The sequence below is a fragment of the Ambystoma mexicanum genome, chromosome 4p (assembly GCF_040938575.1).
Source record: "Ambystoma mexicanum isolate Mex_15411 chromosome 4p, UKY_AmexF1_1, whole genome shotgun sequence".
Taxonomy (NCBI): Eukaryota; Metazoa; Chordata; class Amphibia; order Caudata; family Ambystomatidae; genus Ambystoma; species Ambystoma mexicanum.
This window is the reverse complement of record NC_090927.1, coordinates 623,887,601-623,905,534: the sequence shown is the minus strand read 5'-3', so window position 1 is coordinate 623,905,534 and position 17,934 is coordinate 623,887,601.

Sequence of the window (17,934 nt, the reverse complement as noted above, 5' to 3'; positions counted from 1 at the left end):
ACCACAATACCTTCCAATAAATGGGCCTCTTGAGTTCCCGCCCCCTGACCCTGCTCACTCTGCAACTCCCATCACAATACATATTGCCAACTCTTGATGCAACCTTCTAGTTATCTTCTCACAATGAATGGCTTCATGAAAACACGTATCTGAGGCCCAGCTCTTGGAAATGAATTTCTTCTATTTATTTGTTTTACCAAGGCACTTTTACCACTGAAACTAGTGCCATTCTTTCAGTGGGGCAGCTGTGCTCACAACATTTTTCTTCATTCTGTTAATGCTGCAATCTGGGCTTCCTCCTGTATCTTACTGTGGCCTTCCCAACCATTGTGTATTCATTTGTCTATTGTCTGGGAAGGCACCTTCTGTCTCAAGTCTAGTTTCAAACCCCTGAAACCCTCTTCCCACACAACAATTAATTCAAAACTGGTCAGCATCCCTTTCCATTCTGACATTGGCTACTTGGCGCTTTCTACCCAAAAGCAGAAATAAAATTCGATTAAATGACCATAGCCCAGAAATGCAGTCCAGAACACTAGAATAGCAACATCTGCAGCCTTTAACAATGGCCTATTCTAACATGACAGACCTCTTGCTCATTACATCAACTAACAACTACACTTAGGGAAACTCAATCCACACAGTCAAAATAAATTCAAACCACATAACCTTATCTAATAATATAAGTGTGGTGAAAAGAATGAGAACTACTTTTCTCCAAGTGTGTTTTACTATGCAGCAGACAGGTTACGATCTCCCTAAAGTGTGGCAAAACTTTGTTTACTCTCAATATATCACACTACAGAAAGCATGTGACTGCTGCGCAACCACCACAGGCATAGTACCTTGCTAAAAGAGCTTTCTTAACTTGTACCTGCGCACATGGTTAGGACGTTGGACTTGCTTATTTACAGAAGGAATTCATTATGAAGTTTTAAATGGCCTTTGAGGATGCCTATGATATGTTGGCACCCTACCACAAAAAGGCGAAAGGCAGAAAACCAACTGTGTGTCCTTTTTCAAATGATTCAATATTTTCTGTTTCCTTGCTGTTTTCAAGGGAAACAAATGAAGCTTCCCTGAATATTGCAGATAATTCAAAAAAGTTATTTATCTCAAAGTTGTTGGTCATTCAGGCAGAACGAAAAGAAGTGACGCAAATATGATGCTGGAATAGAAGTAGACTAAGGAGGTGAAAGGTTTGGATCCAGAAAGTGAAACCTCAACAAATTACATCCTCCTTAAAAGACCCTTGAAACAACAAGCAAATACGTTCTTCTTTCCTGTTATTGCGGCTTAACAGCATGCTCAAAGTAGAAACCCACTCATTGCCATATTTGTAAGTCTATCCCTGGAAAATGGGGTAACCCCCCTCCCATGGCCTTTGGCATGGCCACTATATATATTAAAAGACCTGGAACCCATTGCTCTAAGATGTTCATCAATCACAGACTGATTTTGAACTGTTTTGTATCAAAGATGGCAGGCTTTGAGAACTCACAATTGTCTGTAGGCAATGCACAGTGAGATTACATGATTTGCCAAGAATCAGGCACTTTGGTTAAACATGTGCTACAAGTCCCTTGTTTTATGGCCAGTCTCTTGGTGACTGTTATGATACATTGCACAACCTCAACTAACCACATTTAAACAACACAAAAAAGGGAAGAAAATGACTGGCTGCAAGAGTAACATATGCCCACGTACTCTTGCCCTGATAGAGAAAATCGAAAGCTGGCACCCATCTTAAAGTGAAATATACAAATGTGGTCAATTGACCTTCACCTGCGAAGAAAGTTCACAAGACAAAATAGTATTGGACTTTAAAAAAAGTAATGAACACAAGAAAAATAACCTGAGAGAGGAAATGTTCCAATAAATATGCTAGCAAAGTAATAAAAGATGCTCACCTTTTAAACCCAGTAAACCCAGTAATCTGTAGTGAAATATTCCCTGAAAAAAAATGTAATACTGGTAGCCAAATACTTGAGCAAGCTTGCCAAACAAAAAAATAACAAGAGGTTGCGTCTGCCCTCTGAAAAATAGTTACGCTGTCCACCCACGTGTCCTATACCTATGCCCTGAAAAGCAGCCACAATCACAATCACATATAACTTCACCAGTGTCATGATTGCTGTTAGGCAGAAACCTGTGCAGTTCCCTTAGGGACCACTGCAAAAGATTTAAGACTACAGGTGTTAGCAGTAAACCCACTTGGTAGCAGTCTGTACCACCCAGATTTACCTGGTAGCTGTGGCTGAGCAGTCAGACTTCCCTCAAGAAGAGTCAGGCAGTATGCAAAGTATACTCAATAGGCACTTAGATATAATAATATAAGCAAACACTGACCAGAGCTTTGGTATCAAAGTATATAATTATTTATTTATAAACACACAGTGAAACACTCCAGCACTCTTATTGTAAAATATTCTAAACACGGTTACTATTATGATATATACACCCCTTTTTCCCTTATTAGAAAATCACACTAAGACACCACTTATTTTCATACAGAGGTGAGCGCAAGGCAGAGAGCAAAAAGTCACTGGTGAGCAAAAGTCCAAAGTCTGGGCCCACTCTTAGAGAGAGCAGAGCACAACTGCGCCCAAGATCACACAGTTACACTAGGCTTAGAAAGTCTTGCAGAGGGTTCAGAAAAGAGTTTAGAGAGGCTTTAGAAAAGTTTAGCCAGGGTGTCCCAGGCTAACCCAGGTTCGAAAGCCGGGGGCTAAATCTACCCCATACAGTCGGTTGCAAGGGAAGCCGGGCGGGACACGGTACCTTAAGTGGGAAGGATCCTCCAGTGGTGGCAGTTGTTCCTGGTAGTGGTTGCAAGTTGTGGCGTCGTCCAGGGGAAGAGAAGATCTCGACGTAGAGGAAAGATGCAGGTCGTTGCACTACCAGGGCAGAAACCAGCCGCCGAGTTTTCCGGTAAAAGGTGGTACCTTTATCTCGCGGTCGTGGTAAAACGTGGTATCCCGGTTGCTGGGGTGCTTAGCACTGGCAAGGCGGCCACAAGATACGTTGGGAAAGCGAAAAGACGGTGAAACTGGTTATCCCCACCAGTTAAAGGAAGAAGGCTCTCCGGCGGGAGATCTCTTCTGTCGTTGGGAAAAGTGGTGAGACGGCCAATCAGGACGGAGTGCGACTTGAGTTGCCTCGGCAACTCAGTCCAGGGTGCCTAAATTCCCCTCCACCCCGCCTAAGTACCCCAGACATAGTGGCACCACTTTGGAGGGCTTCTGTGGAGAAGCCCGCCAAAAAGTGGAACAAAGGGCTCGACTTGGGTTGGAGTCACAGAAGAGAACACAAACGCCATTTTAGAATCAAGTTTTGGCAAAAAATACCAACCGGAGAATTAATATTAATTAAATAAACCGGCGGTATGTTCGAGGCTACCTTAAATAATTAAATAAAGATAGTAGCCTAAAACAATGGGAAATCCCATAGGAAAATATTTGCGGTTGAATATAAAAAGTAGTATCCACTGCCACCAGCCAAAACTCGATCAGGGGGGACGGAGACGTGCCCCCTCGACTAACAGACCCTGGGGCAATCGAATTGCCCCAGCCAGTACGTCCACAATATGATGGTTTGTACTGGTTCTGTTCAGAATTTAAGACTAGTAAAGTCAATGGTGACTTTACATGCCCTGGGAGACAGTAGTCAGTCCCAGGGTATGGAGTCTATACTGGGGGGTCACTATGTCACCCCTGTGTTACTGCACGAAGGGTGCTGTGTAACACACATCACAAAAACACATGAAACCCTATCGAGTAAAAGACCCCATAGCCCATTAGACACATCTAGATTCAAAGAAACACACTCAAATCATGTCCAAGAGTGAGGGTAAAAGAGTCTCACTCTTGGCAGGAGAAAAAAATAAACCCCAAAAATCCAGCAAAGCTGCTGGGGGACTCACTAGGTTAGGAAATTCAGCCTAAACAGAGAATTCTCCCTAACACTCGCCCCCCCCCCCAGACTAAGGGACAGGAGGATTTAATCCACTCCTGGACGAACCTCATACCTCTAGTCGATGACATACATCCTAGAGAGTCCATCAGCATTTTGATGGTGACACCCTGACCTGTGCTCAATGGTGAAATCAAACCCTTGCAGGCAGATTGACCATCTCAATAGTTTTGGATGTTCTCCCTTCATTTGCATTAACCATCTCAAGGGTTGGTGGTCAGTGTGAATGACAAAAGTAGAACCATACAAGTATGGCCTAAACTTCTTCAGTGCCCACACAATAGCAAAGCATTCTCTTTCTATTGTTGCCCACCTTGTCTCAGGATCCTTCAGCTTACGGCTGATGAAGCAAATGGGGTGCTCCCTACCCTTCTCATCCAGTTGGCTGAGGACTGCACCTATACCTACATTGGAAGCATCAGTTTGTACAATGAAAGTTTGGTGGTAGTCAGGAGCTCTCAATACTGGAGCTTGGCAAAGAGCTTTCTTCAGTTTTTCAAAGGCCTGATTGCATTCCTCAATCCATTTGACCTTTTTAGGGAATTTTGGAGAGGAGATTACATTCAGTGGAGAAGCTATGGTCCCATAGTTGTCAATGAAATTCCTGGAGTACCCAGTCAGGCCTAGGAAGGCTCTCACTTGGGTTTGAGTAGTAGGTGTTGTCCAATTTTGCACAGCTTCAATCTTGCTGAGCAAAGGCCTTATTTCTCCACCTCCTACCTCATGTCCAAGGTAGACCACCTTACTTTGACCTATCTGGCATTTACTTGCCTTGATAGTCAAATTGGCCTGTCCAAGAGCCTGCAAAACATGTCCTAGGTGGTTCACATGATCCTCCCAGGAGTGTCTGAAGACTGCAATGTCATCCAAGTATGCCATGCAGAAGTTCTCCATCCCAGCTAGAACTTGGTTTACCATCCTTTGGAATGTAGCAAGTGCATTTTTTAATCCAAAAGGCATGACCTTAAACTGGTACAAGCCAACTGGGGTGGAAAATGCAGTTTTCTCCTTGGCATGGTCTGTCAAGGCTATTTGCCAATAGCCTGACGTAAGGTCAAATGTGCTGAGGTACTTGGCGGTACCAAGTTTATCCACCAACTCATCTGTCCTTGGTAAAGGGTGGGCATCAGTCTTGGTGACTGCATTAAGAGCTCTATAGTCCACACAGAATCTCAAGTCTTTGGATCCTGCCTTTGGTACTAACACAACTGGGCTAGACCATGGACTAGTAGAGGGTTCTATTACCCCGAGATCAAGCATCTTCTTGACCTCCCCCTTGATATGGGTTCTCACATTTTCTGACATTCGGTATCCTCTGTTTTGACTGGCAGACAGTCACCAGTGAGTATCTCGTGCTGTCCCCAAGGGGTCAAGCCTGGTGAGAGTGAGAACAGGGAGGCAAACTGATTTAACATAGATTTGCACTCCTCTTGTTGCTCAGGTGTCAGATCTGAAGAGAGATTGACTCCCTCAATTTTTTCATCCAAAGGTACACCTCTGAGGAGATCAGGGAGGGACTCACTCTCTTCTTCCTCTGCTGCTGAAGCTAGAAGCAAGGCTCCTACTTCAGGTCTGGAGATGTACGCCTTCAGTCGGTTGGTGTGGAAGACTCTAGGAGCTTCCCTGGGTCTGCCCAGATCCACCAGATAGTTGACCTCTCCAAGTTTTCCCACAACTTTGAAGGGTCCCATCCATTTGTCCTGCAAGGCCCTCTGCCTTGTGGGGCGCATAACGAGAACTAGCTGGTCTTGAGTGAACTCAACCATGTTAGCCTTTTGATCATGCCAATGCTTGACCAAAGCTTGTCCAGCTTTCAGGTTATCACTAGCTTCTGCCATCATGTGTGACATTCTCCTTCGGAGACCTATCACATAGTCAGTCACTCTGACTGGCTTGAGGGGGGGAGCGCCTTCCAACCCCTCCTTAATCAGGGCCAATGGACCTCTGACCGGATGGCCATAGAGAAGTTCAACGGGAGAATAACCTACTCCCTCCTGAGGGACTTCTCTATAAGCAAAGAGAAGGCATGGCAGTAGAAGGTCCCACTTTCTTTTCAGGGGTTCCTCTAAAGCACCTATCATGCTCTTCATGGTTCTGTTAAATCTTTCTACCATCCCATTGGTTTGGGGGTGGTAGGCGGTCGAGAACTTGTAAGTAACTCCACAGGTTTTCCACATGGCTTTCATGTAGTGGGACATAAAGTTTGATCCCCTATCAGAGATTACTTCCTTAGGAAACCCAACCCTGGTAAAAATACCAAGGAGGGCCTTAGCCACAGCCAGAGCTGTAACGGTTCTCATAGGTATTGCCTCAGGATATCTAGTAGCATGGTTTACTACAACAAGGATAAACCTGTTGCCTGAGGACATAGGGGGATCAAGGGGACCAACAATGCCAATCCCTACCCTCTCAAATGGGACTCCTACAACTGGGAGAGGCACTAAGGGTGCCACATTCTTGGCACCAACCTTACCAGAAGTTTGGCAGGTATGGCAGTTCTTGCAAAACTTATCTACTTCGGCCCCCATTTTTGGCCAGTAGAAGTACAGTGAGAGCCTTTCCTTGGTCTTCTTGAAACTCAAGTCACCAGCCAAAGGAATCTTGTGGGCTAAGTGCAAGAACTGTTGTCTGTTTTCTTGAGGTACTACAAGGCGTTTGTAGTCTCCAGGTTCAGACTCAGTTGGTTCACTGTAGAAGAGGCCATCTTCCCAGTGCAACCTATACTTCCCAGGCTCTTGCCCATCAGCCTGAGCAGCTGCCTGTTGGCGGAGACCCTCCCGAGTTGGACATTCTCTTTGTCCCTTACGGAAAGCTGCCCTGCTGGGCCCACCTTCTGCCAGTAAAGACTGCAGCTCAGGATGGTCCTCAGGGTCTAGATCTCCAATAAGTTCTGGGCCTCCCACTAGCTCTTGTTCAGAGTCTAGTTCCACCATACAGGGTTGTACCTCCCTCTCAGCCTCAGCTGGAGAGGGAGTTACAGGTGTAACTGCTGGAAGCACTGGAGTGCTTGCTGCTGACTTTTTCCTAGGAGTCTTGGGTTGCCCCTTTGCTCCTGATCTGGTAGTTACTGCAGTGAGTTGCTCCAGTGGCAAAGGAGTGATCTCTGTCATCATCTCCTGAGATAACCCTCTCAGGCTTTTCTCTCTTGCAGGTTTTGTGAGCTCCTGTAACCGCTTACTAGGTGGTCTGGGGGTATGTGACACAACTCCAAGAGCTTTCAGGTCATTACCCAACAGAACCCTACCTGGCACTTCACATTGTACACTGACAGGTATTTTTACAGCCATGTCATTACACTGGATGAGAACTGGTAACTGGGGACACATCTGCACAGGCCCTCCAGCTAACTTGGTGAGGCATTTGGGTGCCTTAGCAACATCCTCTGCCTTGAAAAAAGATTCATCCACCACAGTTATGCTGGCCCGAGTGTCTCTAATGGCAGGAGTCTCCTGACCATTTACCTGGACACTGTCTTTATAATACTCTTTAGTATCATCTGGGATAGAATTATACACATCTAAATTCTGTTGTTTCCACAACCCCAGAGAGACTAAAGAAACACTGGCTGAGACTCCAATGGGTTCATCAGCCAGCAGTAGAAAGTTTCCACTTGCCATTGGGACTTCCTCGTCTGGAGTGAAGGCTAAGGAGGCAAGTTGGATCCCTGAAGGTTTACCCTTGCATCTGGGATCTCCTTTCACATGGTCAGTAGAGCCACAAACAAAGCATTTACCAAATGCCTTCTGGAATGGAGGCTCGTTCGGACCTCCCTCTGGTTTAGCACCAGAGGAGACACTATTCTGCTGTGGTTTCCCTGGTGGCTTACCCTTCTGGTTTTGTTTGGGGCCCTCTTTGGAATTTGCAGTATTAGAATTCTCTTTGGAGTCCTTTTTAGGCTGTTTCCCCTCATCCTTTTTCTGAGTTACCCCAGCATCCTTGTAAGTGGCCCTGTTGGCAACCCACAAGTCTGCAGCCTTAGCTAGTTTTCGGGAATCTAATTCCTTTGAATCAGCCAAGTGCTGTCTGAGCTCAGGAGAGCAGGCATCATAAATTGACTCCAACATAACAAGATTCTTCATACCTTCATAAGTGTTCACTTTGTAACCCTTAATCCATCCCTCTAAGTTTTTCAACCCTTCACTCACCCAGGTAGCCCAAGGGTTACCATCATGCTTTTTGAGGGTTCTAAACCTCTTAAAATACTGGAAAGTGGTCTTCCCAAACCTAGCTATCAAAGCTAGTTTCACACATTCATACTCTTTCCTATCCTCCTCCCCCAACTCCATTACCACATCAGTTGCAATAGGGGGAAGCCTAGAGAACAACCAGGTGAGTAAGTCATTTCCTGTGATGTTCTGGAGCCCATGATTATATTGAAATAGAGACAACCAATCCAACACATCCAACTTAGGCTCATACATACCAACCAATTATTTAGGCATCCGGGGTCTTTTAGGACTGGAACTTCTAGAGGAGCCAGAGAGAGAAGCATTTTCGACAGACAATTTCTTCATTTCTAGCTCATGCTTGAGCTCCATTTCCCTTAGCCTTAGTTCTTGATTCATTTCCTGATGTCTCTGTTCAGCCAGAGTATTCAGTCTCTTGAACTCTAGTTCAAGCTTCATTTTCTCTAATTCGAGGTGTTGAGGACTTAGTGTGGGACTTGGCAAAGGCCCAGTAGGTACAGCAGGTAGGGCAGACAGAGGCCTAGGAGGAACAGTCAGAGCAGCCTCACCCTCCTCTTCTGACTCTTCCTCAAGATGATCAACATTTGGATCAATATCAATTTCTATACTGTTATCTACATTCTCTGGCATGGTAGGTTCCTCAGACCCATCATCCAGACTTTGGTTAGCTAACAACCTTTCTATTAACTCCATTTTCTTGCCTTTAGTCAGGAGGTTCTTATGCTTACACAATACCCTTAAACAATCAGCAGTTTTTGTAGCAAGGGACTCTTGACTATAATTTTCCATAGTTGACATGTTAGAAAGATTACTTTTTCAGTGCTAAGCTTTGTGGTTAGTTGTACTAAGGTATCCTCAAGCACTCTAAAGTGTATACTCAATACAAATCCCACCGCTGTACACCAGTGTTAGGCAGAAACCTGTGCAGTTCCCTTAGGGACCACTGCAAAAGATTTAAGACTACAGGTGTTAGCAGTAAACCCACTTGGTAGCAGTCTGTACCACCCAGATTTACCTGGTAGCTGTGGCTGAGCAGTCAGACTTCCCTCAAGAAGAGTCAGGCAGTATGCAAAGTATACTCAATAGGCACATAGATACAATAATATAAGCAAACACTGACCAGAGCTTTGGTATCAAAGTATATAATTATTTATTTAAAAACACACAGTGAAACACTCCAGCACTCTTATTGTAAAATATTCTAAACACGGTTACTATTATGATATATACACCCCTTGTTCCCTTATTAGAAAATCACAGTAAGACACCACTTATTTTCATACAAAGGTGAGCGATTAACTAGATTGCACTCTACCAAGGTTGTGAAAAAGGGAGGGAAAAAGACAGAATATGCAGGGTTACAACACTCTACGATTCAAGAACACTATTAGCAAGGCAGAGAGCAAAAAGTCACTGGTGAGCAAAAGTACAAAGGCTGGGCCCACTCTTAGAGAGAGCAGAGCACAACTGCGCCCAAGATCACACAGTTACGCTAGGCTTAGAAAGTCTTGCAGAGGGTTCAAAAAAGAGTTTAGAGAGGCTTTAGAAAAGTTTAGCCAGGGTGTCCCAGGCTAACCCAGGTTCGAAAGCCGGGGGCTAAATCTACCCCGTACAGTCGGTAGCAAGGGAAGCCAGGCGGGACACGGTACCTTAAGTGGGAAGGATCCTCCAGCGGTGGCAGTTGTTCCTGGTAGTGGTTGCAAGTTGCGGCGTCGTCCAGGGGAAGAGAAGATCTCAACGTGGAGGAAAGATGCAGGTCGTTGCGCTACCAGGGCAGAAACCAGCCGTGGAGTTTTCCGGTAAAAGGTGGTACTTTTATCTCGCGGTCGTGGTAAAACGTGGTATCCTGGTTGCTGGGGTGCTTAGCACTGGCAAGGCGGCCACGAGATACGTCGGGAAGGCGAAAAGACGGTGTAACTGGTTATCCCCACCAGTTAAAGGAAGAAGACTCTCCGGCGGGAGATCTCCTCTGTCGTTGGGAAAAGTGGTGAGACGGTCCAGCAGGGCTCCACCGGTCATGGTGTCGTGGCAGGTCGGCTCAGCTTCTCCCTCGTCGGATTCTTAGGTCCTGTGGCGACTTCTGAAGTTCCAGTCCCCAAAGCCCTGCTTTTATGCAGCAAACCCCCACTCACTCAGCCTAGCTGTCACTCAAACATGCTAAGTGGTGAACCGGCCGGCTCACCACTTGGGCCAATCAGGACGGAGTGCGACTTGAGTTGCCTCGGCAACTCAGTCCAGGGTGCCTAAATTCCCCTCCACCCCGCCTAAGTACCCTAGACATAGTGGCACCACTTTGGAGGGCTTCTGTGGAGAAGCCTGCCAAAAAGTGGAACAAAGGGCTCGACTTGGGTTGGAGTCACAGAAGAGAACACAAACGCCATTTTAGAATCATGTTTTGGCAAAAAATACCAACCGGAGAATTAATATTAATTAAATAAACCGGCGGTATGTTCGAGGCTACCTTAAATAATTAAATAAAGATAGTAGCCTAAAACAATGGGAAATCCCATAGGAAAATATTTGCGGTTGAATATAAAAAGTAGTATCCACTGCCACCAGCCAAAACTCGATCAGGGGGGACGGAGACGTGCCCCCTCGACTAACAGACCCTGGGGCAATCGAATTGCCCCAGCCAGTACGTCCGCAATATGATGGTTTGTACTGGTTCTGTTCAGAATTTAAGACTAGTAAAGTCAATGATGACTTTACATGCCCTGGGAGACAGTAGTCAGTCCCAGGGTATGGAGTCTATACTAGGGGGTCACTATGACACCCCTGTGTTACTGCACGAAGGGTGCTGTGTAACACACATCACAAAAACACATGAAACCCTATGGAGTAAAAGACCCCACAGCCCATTAGACACATCTAGATTCAAAGAAACACACTCAAATCATGTCCAAGAGTGAGGGTAAAAGAGCCTCACTCTTGGCAGGAGAAAAAAATAAACCCCAAAAATCCAGCAAAGCTGCTGGGGGACTCACTAGGTTAGGAAATGCAGCCTAAACAGAGAATTCTCCCTAACAATTGCAAACTCTCTTGCCACATCCTGGGCAAATACTCATAACTTACTTACCCTCTCATCATTTCCCCTCCTCACCCCTATGTCTGCCTTTCAACAATACTCACTGGGAACATAGAAGATCTTTAAACCATATTGGGTCATATTATATATATGTATAACAAAAGGATATTCTAGTTTGCCTCGCACCTGCAAGTTGGATGTGCAATTCTCCATGTATTTACATCTCTATACCAGAGATACCTGCTCTTTTCATGTGGCCACATGGCAGCTTGACCTTTAGAGTGCAATACAGCAAGGACTGACAGTAGCACGGTTTAAAAAGATTATTGCAGATGCTGTGTATTTTCTTAGTGTGTTAGGAGATATTAAAAACTAAGAATGCACACATCATCCAGGATAGACTGCGGACTATCTTCCATCCGTGCAGTAACCGGGACAGACCCTGCTCAGTTTCAAAGCAAGGAAGGGATCGGCCCCCTCAGGCCATGTTGCTCTAAGTGGTCTTTTAACTTTTGCTAATTTATTAGGCAACATGGCATGAGAGGCTGGCTGCTTCCTCCCTTTGAAGCTAAGCAGGGTCAGTTCCAGTTACTGCATGGATGGGAGTCCCGGATGCCTATCAGTCATGGCAGTGTCTTTCACCCCCGACGTACCTGTAGCTGTAAAGACATTTTTTCTATAGCCATAGGTACATAACTACAGATATCTTTGGATATCTGTAGTCCTTTTATAGCTGTGGCTACAAGGAAAAATTGCAGAAAAAATGCTTTCCTGCTCTTCCAAGCCCTCACCAAGCCCCCCCCCCCAGCAGCTATACCTCCCCTGCCCTCTACCATTCCCCCGACAACACACGCTGTTTCTGTGATGCAGTTTGCTTTCAAATGTCAGCTGTTCGTGGCTATTCTGTCTATAGCCGAGGCTACAGAAAAGCTTTGTGTTGCATACTCAGTCCCTAGACACCCTCCAACTGCCAAATTTCACTTGGTGTCCTCTTACCTCCCCCACCTCTAGACTGATGGCATTTGTATGTTTTTTACCTGCAAATGGCTTTTTTCTGCGTTTCATTTTCTGATAGCTGTGGCTATCTCTCTCATCGAACAAAAACATAAATGGTGGGTGTTTCATTTATAAAAACCCAACTTCTCTGCAATTTACCAGAGACATAGCTATCTTTTTTTGGACAAGGGGCCGCTCCTTCTCCCAGAGGCGTTACTATGGGGGGCTTAGGAGGCTATAGCCCGGGTCTGTTGGTTGTAGCCCCGGATAGAATCTCAGGGTCTACAACCAAAAGGCTATAGCTAGCCCCGAGTCCCGAAAATCCTGACATTAGAGTAGCACTGTATCTTTTAAAGACCTAGCAACACCCCTGCCTTCTCCATCAAATATTTTTTTTTAAAAATGGACAGAAAAACCACAAACCACACAAAGGCCTCAAGTCAACGCTTCATGCCCAATTTGTTTTGGTCAAGTTCGAACCTGTGCTGCTGTTTTGCTTCCAAGACATGCACCTTGCCACAGAGCTATCCTCCCCGGCCAGGGCATAAACACTTATCATTTCAGAAAATTATTTCTGGTTCTTCATTTTGATGATATTTAAAACACTTTATGCACAGCAGGTAGCATATGAGGAGATTAAAAGATACATTGGAGTTCAGAAGCTTTGTAAATAACTTGGTCTGCGGCCTCAAGGCAGTGGTCGAAGTGGGTGGGAGCAGTGCGCCTATACCCTTTTGACATTAGGTTTGACTGTGTCTATACCTTCATTTTAAAATGAAACCGTTCTGGAATGGTTTCGTTGTAAAAATAAAAGTGTAGAAAGCAGTTGAAACTAAAGTGCACTGCACTACATGTTCCCTTAAACAGCAGGCGCATTTGTTTTGTGTGTGTATTGTGCGTGGGAGGGGGCGTGGCCATGAGGTTTGTGGGGAGCAGGGCAAGCCAGCAGGGAACATAGTTCCACTACTTCTTTTCATACAATCCGAAGACTGCCTCAAGCTTTCTATGGCACAGACCTCAGTGGGTTTTAATACCTTTATAATTTACAGTTGAAGCCACATAAATCTGCATGTGATTTGATTAAATATTTTGTCATGGTAACCATCTTTATTTTATTCAATTTTTCATGAAATAGTGGATGATATCATTCAGCTTTGTAGTGACATCCTTTATTTTTTTTAATTAGGGAAAAATGTAAAATGTGCGCCACCCTGGTATGTCAATGTATGATAATGTGCTGTGATTATATTGGAGAACATTTGTGCTCATTAGTTGATCATAATTTGGGACTTTATGATCTCATTTAGCTTTGTTTATTAACATCAGTTCTTTCTGATTAATGTTTCAATTACTTAGGCAATTAACTTAATTGCAGTACGTTAGAAATTACTTTTAAATAGCAGTTTGGACTGGGCACCATTTCTTTGGTTTACTATTACAACTTCGGAGAGATTTGTCAATCTTGAAAAATGCATACTATGAAAGAAGCATTTTTGCACAGTTTTGGGCGATCCTGCCTTCTCGTCATACCATGAAAACAAGTTAGTGAGGTGGATTGTGCAAGCGTTGAATTGTTAATGTTGTGCAAATATGTGTATAAACTCACGTTTGAATTATGAAACATTTCCAACATAAAACATTGTGTGAAAAATGCACCCGTCTCCAGGGAACACCTCACACATCTGTTGGAAAGGTTCTTGCATGATTTGAGTGTGATTGCTTAATTAATCTAAACATTCAACCGGGCATTTCTGATGATATTCCACACCACTATGACAATTTTCTGGTTTCTATCTTTGTCAAACGTGACCCAAACGTAGGCAATTTCACTCAAGCTACTAGGTGACAACTGAGGTTCGAAAGTAGCAGCCGAGCAGGCCCATGCATTCGCACCACGGGAGAAGTGAGGAGCCTGTAAGGTTACTTGGGTCACAGGCTTCATTTAAGGGTATAAACCCACATAATGACTAAGCTGTTGACTGCTCATATCCTATTCCTACAGCCACCCACTTCCTGACATTGCCCCAATAAAAAAAATATAAACAAATTCACGTGCCTGTCACCTCCGCAAACTCTGCTCCCACAACCCATCTGCTCCCACAACCCATCTGCTCCTGGCATATGCTCCTTCAGGCCACCATGACAAATGAAGAGGAGCTCCTTGAGGAGGGACTGCAACCATTTAATGGCAGCCATCTTATTGAGAGTTTTGTTTTTGCCTGAAGAAATGACCTTTAGCATCCTAGATGTTACCCTAGGTGCTAATGTTGATGAAGCCTTTAGGGGTGGCCTTTACCTGCTAGTAACAGTCTTGGTAATGGCGTTAGCTTTGCTTCGGCCTTTACCTGGAACTGGAGGCCCTTTACTGGCTGATGTAGCCTGCCCAAAGGGGTTTATTGCCAAAGTTAATGTTAATGTTAAAGGATATTTGTACCGCGCACTATCACCACCGGAGTGGTCCCCTGGCACTCTGGCGGCTCTGAAAAAGGGAAAGGGGGGTGGCGAGTTAGTGGGAATAAGCTGGAAAAGCGCAAGAGAGCAGTGATGAGCTGTTGGCGGCCTCTGCTCGGTAAGTCCATTGGCTGGGCTTGGGGTGTTTTCCGGTCGTTAGTCGTTGTGTGCTGTTGTACGAGTTGATGTGTGGTTTGTTTTGTTGTTGCAGAGTAGTGAAGTTTGTGCGGATAGTTGTGTTGTAGGCTTGTGGTTGTGTTTGGTTAGAGTTTGAGAGGTGTATGCAGAGGGATGAAATTGTTAGTGGATTGGTTAATTGGCATTGCTCTCTGGAAGCGAGGCACTCAACTTCCGTATTCTCTCCAGGTCGGGTGCGTGAGCATCTCCGCTTCTCCGTCCAGATCTGGGACCGTCCGACACTCACAGTTCGTTTCACACATGGCATCCACTCACATTCATAACCTTGCCCAAGTTCGGCCCTGACCACCTATGTGATACCTGTCTGTATGCGGGGCAGGCAGGCGTTTATGTGTCCCTTCCAATCCAGACGGTGCGCGGCATCGGTCTGCCAAGGCTACTCCATCCATATGTGGCGACTGGTCGTCATTCATCATCTTATTCGGTTGCTCATGCAGGCTACCACTCCCAGCCCCTTTGAAATGTGGCACATGCCAACGCTTGCAATTACGTCCAAGGGCGGCACCTGCCTTCCTTCACAACTCCATCTGGTCAATGCCCATGCCAATGTCCACAACTTAGTTGAAGTGTGGCAAGTGCTAACATTCACAAAACTCTATACAAGTATGATACCTTGGAGCATTTATGGAGCGGGTGAGGTTGTTGGCTGGAGTTGGTTATGGATGCTGATTTCTGTCCTCAGGGGTGTTGCTTATGTCCTATTTGACCTAGCATCATCTCTCTTGTTGTAGTAGTAGTTTCCTTTAGTCGGTTCTGGATATCAGTGTCATCCTAAATTTTGTCATCCTTTTCTTTCTGTTTCCTGTTGAAGAGCCAGATTTTTAGTAATTTTCTGAATTGTAGGTGGTCTTTGGTGTTTCTTATTTCTTTTGGGATGTTGTTTCAGGTTTTTGCGGCTAAGTGGGAGAAGGAGGAGCCCCCAAGTTTTTTCTTAAGGTATGGTTTTTGTTCCAGGTGGATTTCGTTGCTTGATCTGAGGAGTCTCGTTGGCTTGTAGATTGTTATTTTCTTTTGTAGGAATTCAGCCCTGTGTGTTATGCACATTGTTTTGAATGTGATGCAATGTTTGACTGGGAGCTAATGCAGTGTTTTTAGTGCTGGAGTTATGTGGTCTCTTCTGGATAGTTTGAGGAACAGCCTGGCTGCTGTATTTTGAATCCATTGAAGTTTCTTCAGGAGGTATTCTGGCATCACGAGATAGAGGTTGTTTGTATAGTTCATTCTTGACATGATGAGGGCGACAATTGTGATTGTTTTGTGGGTAAAGGAGAGGAAAGGTAAGATTCTTCTTGTCGTGTGAAGGAGGAAGAAGCATTTCTTGATTATTGTATTTAATTGTGGTTCTAAGGTTAGGGTGTTGTTCATTAGGACTCACATATTTTGTACTACCTTAGATGGTGTTGGTGCCATGGAATGTGGGTGTTGTTCTCTTGGTTTTTGGATATAATCATGATTTCTGTCTTTCCTGGGTTGATTTTCAAGTTGTTGGTGTTCATCCAATTAAAGACTTCTTTTAGACACTCAATTAGGGTTGAGTGATCGGCTTGAGTGTCTTCGATTTTGTAGATGATTTGAGTGTCATCTGCGTAGTTGTAGCATGTCATTTTGTATTTTCTGAAGATTCTGATTGCTGGAGACTGGTAGATGTTGAAGCACAGTCGTTAACTTGTGGGGTGCATTTGAAGGGTTTTATTCATATGGTTTCTGTTCTGTCGTCTAGGAATGATTTAATCCAGAGTAGTGCCATGTCCGTTATGCCTACGTCTTCTAGTCTTTTGGTTAGGGTGTCATGGCTAACTGTGTCGAAGGCTGCGGAAAGTGGCAGAATCAGGGCTGAGGTTGTGTTGGAGTTCGCTTTTGTTTTTAGGTTGTCTCAGATGGATAGTAGTGCTGTTTCTGTTCCTCTTGCGGGTCTGAAACCGACTTGTGCTTTGTCTAACAGGTGATGTTTTTCTACGTGTTCTTGAGTTAATTTATAGATGTACATTTCAAGGAGTTTTGCTGGGTAGGGAATTTTTGAAATCGGCCTTTAGTTGGAGAAGTCTTCTACATCGCTACTTGTGTTTTTTAAAAGCGGTTTGATATATGCTGATTTGAAGGTTCTTGGTACAGTTCCTGTTGCTAGTGAGAGATTTAGGAGGTTTATGTAGTATTCTGATGGCGTTCCTTATGCAAGCATGATTTGTAGATGTCAGGGGGGCATGCATCCATGGGTGAAACTGCTTTTTTGCTGTGTTTTACCAGCAAGACGAATGCCTCTGCTGATATTTCAGGAACTTTTTGGAGTTTGTGCTGCGGCTCTGTGTTAGGTCCGGTTGGTTGAATGTTATTGTTGGTTGGTCTGTTTTGTATGATTTGTCGGATGTTGCTGATTTTGTTCTTGAAGTGGTCTGCTAAGTCGTTGCAACGTTTCTCTGAGGAGTTTGGGGTGTTGTTGCAGCCTGGTGGGTTTCTCATTTCTTTAATGATGTTGAACATTTCTTTTTGTGTGTTGATGTCATTGGTGATTCTGTCATCATAATGCCTTCTCTTTGCCTTTTGTATTTCCTTCTTGTATGTGCAGATTTGTTTCTGGAACGTATTTTCTTGTCTAGGTTGTATTCTTTCCTCCATTCCAGCTCCATCTTCTTGTTTTCCTTTTGCCTGGTGCTTAGTAGTGGGGTGAACCATTTTGCCATTGTCCTTTTTTTGATGGGGTGAATGGTTTTTCCAGGGTGATATTTTCAATTGTATCAGCAATCCATTTGTGAAGTAGTTTCGCTTTCCTGTCTAGCTCAGCCAGCTCAAGTTCTGTAGTCGAGACTTTGGTCATCTTCAGTTGTTTGAATAGGTTGCTTGCTTTGACGGTTTTCCAGTTTCTTTTTGTGGTGGTTGTGATTTTGGGGGGGCTGGATGCTGATTTGATTTGGTGATTTGATCACGAATGGGATGATGAGATATTCGCTTCAAAGTATTTATATTGGTGGTGTCGTGGTGATACGTTTTTCCTTGACAAAGATTGCGTCAAGGGTGTGTCCGGCCGAGTGTGTTGCCCCTTTGACCAGCTGTTGCAGTTTCATGATTGTAGGTTGTCTAATCAGTGAGTTTTGGGAGTTGGGTGACTTT